Below are 5,974 nucleotides of genomic sequence, written 5' to 3'. Positions count from 1 at the left end.
TACTACATGTAGAATGGATAAACAACAAGGTCCTACTGTATAGCACAGGGAAACTATATTCAATATCCTGTGATAAACCATAATGGAAAAGAATATGAAAAAGGATATATATATATATATATATATATACATACACATATATATACATTATATAGATATATCTAAATCACTTTGCTGTACAGTAGAAATTAACACATTGTAAATCAACTATACTTCAATAAAATAAAATTTTTTTTAAAAGCAAAAAAAAAAAAAAAAGAATAGTCCAAACTAATCTGTGGTGATTGAATTCAGAATAGGAGTTACCGCTGGGGAGGTGAACTGACAGAAAAAGAGCACAGAGGAAGTTTCTGGAGTGAAGGAAATAAACTTTATCTTGATCTGAAGATATAGGTTATATCTATAAGGTGCTGGTACAGGTATGTACATACATGTAAATTAACCAAGTTATACATTTAAGATTTGTGTATTTTATTCTATGTAAATTATACCTCAATAAAGTACCAGGGGAAAAGTCTATAGCTCTATACATAAGCCAACATGCCTCCAATTAGAACTCGTACGCAAGTTGACAAGCTTTCTTAGAATTCTACTCATACTGGATTCAAAGGATGCCCATCTGTGTTTGGATGGTTTTATTTGCTTTAAATCATGGTCTTGGGCCTCTATCTTAATTACACCTCTCCTCCCAAGACATTTTAATACACTTGAGGTCAGAGATTCTGTCTTGTCTTTCTATCCTCAGTGTGTCTTCCACTGAGCCTTACACACAGTAGTTCTCAATAAATAGTTGCTGGATTGAATTTTCGTGGTTTTGAGTGCCATTTAAATAGTTATGTCATGATAGTTTAATAAACAGTTAAAACCCATTTGTGCGTGTGTGTGTGCCACACCACGCAGCATGCGGGATCTTACTTCCCAGACAAGGGATCGAACCCGCACCCCCTGCAGTGGAAGCACAGAATCTTAACCGCTGGACCACCAGGGAAGTCCCTAAAATCAAATTTAAAATTAACAAATGCAGTTTTATTCTCATTCATTTTCAAAGTCCACCTCCCACCCCAGACAACTGCAATTCACCCATGACAGTTGGAGGGAAAGGGATAGGGTCTTTAAAAGGAGGACAAGTCAAGCTTCATCTAAACAATCCTCTAGCTTCGTGAGAACAGTTCCTAAAGGAAGAATTACTTAAAGTTCGGTTTGTAATTATTGTACCACGGAAGATGGAGGTAGAAGAACAAAAGTCAAGTTTTATTATTAATTACAAGCCCTATGGCAATAAAGGAAAGGGAAAAGTAACAATGCTATACTGGCCACTGTCTGTATAGCTTTAGTTCCAGATGCTAATGAACTCTGTCCCTAAACAAGAAAAAACAACCAAGCTAATAAAGTATTGGATATTGAACTTACAATGAGTGGTCTCGGGAGTGATTAAGCCTGTACAAAATAAACCCTAGTTCTTCAGTAATGACCTTGGGGGACACAGGCAGGTGAGAAGTATGGACTCTGCTGGGAGGAGTCTTGGAGGGATGCTTCTGATTGAGCCATAGTCTGGGAAGGGACCAGAGGAGCGCTCCTCTTACTTTTACCGATAATCCATTAAAATCCAAATTGTTCTTGATGCCTTGGTTCTCCCTTTTGCGGAAGACATCTGAAGATAGGAGCCTTGCAGTAGACAAAGCCATGGTCCAGTAGGGTTCTCATTCATCTCAAGGAAGAATACTTGGACTATTGCAGTACCCTGACCTGGGACCAAATGTGAAAATTGAGGTGGCAGTGCTGACCTGAGACCAAGGGTGAAGAATGAGGCAGGGGTGGAAAGTAGGTACCACAGCATCCTTCTTTGGCTATGTCTTCTTTAACCTTTACATCCAACATATATGTCTATTTTCCTTTTTAATGAACCTGGTGTCAGAGTCAAGTTAATAATAGCTATCATTTACTGAGTATGGACTATGTGCCATGTACTGTCACTGTACCAAGCAATTTACAGTATCCTATTGTAAACTTTATGAGATAGATATCATCCCCATTTCACAGGTAGGAACACTTGGGCTCAGATAAGTTTATTGACAAAGGTTACCTGGCCAATAAGTCATAGAGCTGAGATATGAACCCAGTCTGCCTGACTCCAAAGCCCAAATAAGTTTGGAAAGATTGAAATCTCTCAGATTGCTGCAGGAACCAACAGGGATTTCTAGTACATAGAAATCCATGGAAAACCTATTTGGGACCAAACCATGACCTTTCCTTAACCACTAAAAATAAAAGATGATGATAATTCCTGGGGTGAGTGTTACTGTCGGAGAACACAGCTAAAGGGAGCCATCTTACATACTTATCACACCAATTTCAAAAGTTAAGCTTCTCAGAATCCACTGGACATCCAAAGGAAGACAGTGCTTATAACATCTTTAGAGCTCATCATTCAATTTTCAGAGCATTTATGTCAGATCACTGTAACATCTTCCCCTGGAATTACATAAAAACAGGAATTGTTCAGATTTCCTGATTTGTATCCTGAGCACTAGCCTATGTGAGGTCAGAAAAAAAAAATCACAAAGTGAACCTATATCATCTTCCCTTACATAGAAATAAATGAAAAGCTCTGTGCTACCAAGATTTTCCTTCTCCTCTTCCTGGGGAATTTGACAATATCTGCACACTCATTTCATTATACACCTTGCAAGCGTTCCCCAGGCATAATCACTCAGGGCACCTCGGGTTAACGTAATGTTAATTTGTCTCTTTTTCCAAGGGCTTCTGGCCACCTGAGCTAGGGAGATTCTGCTCTTGTCATGGCCTCTTTGGCTGCGACCTCATCTCTCCATCTTGCAACTGACTAAGAACAATCCTGTATGAAAGCTCCCTCCTAAAAGGTGACGTAAAAACACATGTCAAATGTGTTCACTGCATACAAGATCAGAAGACAAAGCACAGGGCAAAAAAAGCCATCTACTGTGGACTAAATGTTTATGTCTCAAAATTCATATGTTGAGGCCTAATCCCCAATGTGATGGAATTTGGAGGTGAGACCTTTGAGAGGTAATTAGGTTTCAACGAGGTCATGGGCGTGGAGTCCCCATGATGGGATTTGTGGTCTGATAAGAGGATGAAGCGCCTAGAGATCTCTCCAGTTTGTAAGGACACAGTGAGAATGCTGTCTGTGAACCAGGAAGCGGGCCCTCTCACAGTCCAGCCTTGAGGAGGCTTGGACTTCCAGCCTCCAGAAGTGTGAGAAGTAAATGTTTATTGTTTTAGCCACTCAATCTATGGTATCTTGATTATAGCAGCCTGAGCTGACTAAGATTCCATCATATAAGCAGAGCAGTGAGCAGTGAAGAATACAGAAGTTCAGAGTCAGTGGTCAGGTCTCAAAAACCACAACAATCTCTGCCTACCTCCCTTTCGGAAAGCCCACCACTAAGAATGTTATTTAACTTCAGAAGAGTAAAAATGAATACTAATTGAACTTTTACTACATGCCAGATGTTCCTTCCATTCTCAAAACAGCTCAGCAAAGGGTACTTTCAATTCCTATTCTGCATATGAGGAAGTTAAGATGATCTGATTTGCTCAGAGTTACATAGCTAGTAAACAGCTGAACCAGGATTTGAACAAATAATCTAAATTCCTGCATGGTCCCTGTAAACATGCAGTGTTCACTGGGACGTGTACTATTCAAGTGTTATCAGTAATGTTCACCCTAATATAAATGAGTAAAAGTCCAATCTTTTTTAAGAAAAAAAATCAGATCCTACATGGTGGCCCAGGAGACTCGATGATGGAAATAAAGACAACTCCCATATACAACTTCCCAGGAACACTGAATGAATGGCCTCATAGTAGCACAGGGTAAAATGCAAGCATCTAAAAAACTGGCCTTACCTCACATCCATTAGGATGACTATTATCCAAAAAGAAAAAAAACAGAAAATAGCAAGTGTAGGTGAGGATGTAAAGAAATTAGAACCGTTGTGCACTGCTGATGGTACTTTGGAAAACAGTATGGTGGTTCCTCAAAAATTGAAAAGAGAAATACTGTATAATTCAGCAATTCTACTTCTGAGTATATACTCAAAAGAACTGAAAGCGGAATCTCAAAGAGATATTTGTACACCATGTTCATAGCAGCATTACGCACACTAGCTAAAACGTGGAGGTAAGCCAAGGGCACATCTACCAACAAATGGTTAAGCAAAATGCGGTCTATGCAAGCAACGGGATATTAGTCAGCCTTAAAGAGGAAGGAAATTCTGACACATGCTACAACCTTGAGGACATCATGCTAAGTGAAAAAAAGCCAGTTCCAAAAAGACAAATAATGTAGGGTTCCACTTATACGAGGTCCTTAGAGTAATCGAAGTCATAGAGACAAAATACCTTTTGAACTGTGATTGCCAGGACCTGGGGGAACAGGAGGGTGGGGAGTTATTCAACAGGTATAGAGTTTCAGTTTTACAAGATGAGAAGAGCTCTGGAGATGGGTGGTGGTGATGGTTGCAGAACAGCATGAATGTGCTTAATACCACTGTACACGTAGAAATGTTATAACAAATTGTGTTATGTGTTATTTTTCCACAATTAAAGAAATTCAGAAAAAGAATTGGTTTAGATTTCAACCAAAGAACTCTAGCTAAGTAGAAACTGGCACCAGGTGAACAATCTACTTTTGACTCAAGCCCTTTGCACTAAGGCTGCCACCTAATAAATAAACCATGAAGTTGTCCATGACTCTTTCCTCCGCCTCAGCCCTCACATCCGATTAGCCACCATGGCATCCATTCTACTTCTTACTGACTTTTCAAATCATTTTCCGCTCTAAGTTATCACATCTACTTAATTCAGAGCCTTGTTGACTCTTGTGTGGCTCCCATCTCATTTCTCATTTCCTCCAAGCCATCTTCCCAAATGCAGCCAGGACAACATTTACAAAGACCCAGATCAATCCTTTCTCCACTTATATATCCCTTAACTGACCACTATCTAGGGGACAAAAATCCAAGTTTCTTACCCTAGCATAAAAACTACAGCTCTACTCTGCCTCTGTTTTCAAATTCATTTCACACCAGCTCTGTCCTCTCAATATATGCTTTAGATACCCCTAGATGCTTACAGTTCTCTCCATACAACAGGCGTTTCAGGTCTATGTCATTCCACACACACAGTTTCACTTGCCCGGAACATCCTTCACCTTCTTTCTGTTTGGAGAATTACTATTCCTTCTTACGCTGCAGGGTAAATGTCACCTCCTCCAGAAATCCTATCCTGCCACTGCTAATCATTCCCTTTTCTGTGCTACCTCCATGACTCGTATAAGCTTATAAAGTACTTGGCATAGTGCCCAAGGCATAAGCAATAAGTTGTTGGCACTTATTATTATTATTATGTAGAGTGTTGTAACTTATTTGTTTACAGGTCCACCTCTACTGTAAGACTCTGAGCATTTTAAAAATAGTGACTGATTAGTATTGTGTATCTGTATGTCCATCATCTTAGTCCAAAACCCAGGGCAGAGGAGGTATAGCAAGAAGAGAAGGTTCAGACAGCTCTTGATTCAATCCCTTCTTCCTCATCCTCAAGAGAAGGAACTACTAACCTCATAATAATCCAGGGTCCAAGACAGTGATTGAGCCATGGTTACCAGTAGACAGTGTCACTCTTCCTCCGCCTGGTCCATCCAAGCAACCACATCCTACAGAGCAGCCAGACAGGTCATCTTGAGCCCTTTTCTTCTATCCGTGTATAATTGTTATAGTAGGATTTGGGGGATTAGAAGTTAATAGAGGTCCCAGCAGATTCTTACGTAAGGCCACATAACTTCAGCCCACTTTACCAATGAATTTCACAATAATGGCTCTCAGAAGAATCTTAGCCAAACAATGATAAGGTGGCTTGTTTCCTGTTCGCTTTAATTTTATGTGAATATTTCACTCCAGAAATCTTGTGAAGAAGGACTTTTCCAGTGTAGGGA

This window comes from Lipotes vexillifer, unplaced genomic scaffold, assembly GCF_000442215.2.
Source record: "Lipotes vexillifer unplaced genomic scaffold, Lipotes_vexillifer_v1.1 scaffold306, whole genome shotgun sequence".
Lineage (NCBI taxonomy): Eukaryota > Metazoa > Chordata > Mammalia > Artiodactyla > Lipotidae > Lipotes > Lipotes vexillifer.
This window is presented reverse-complemented; position numbering follows the sequence as displayed.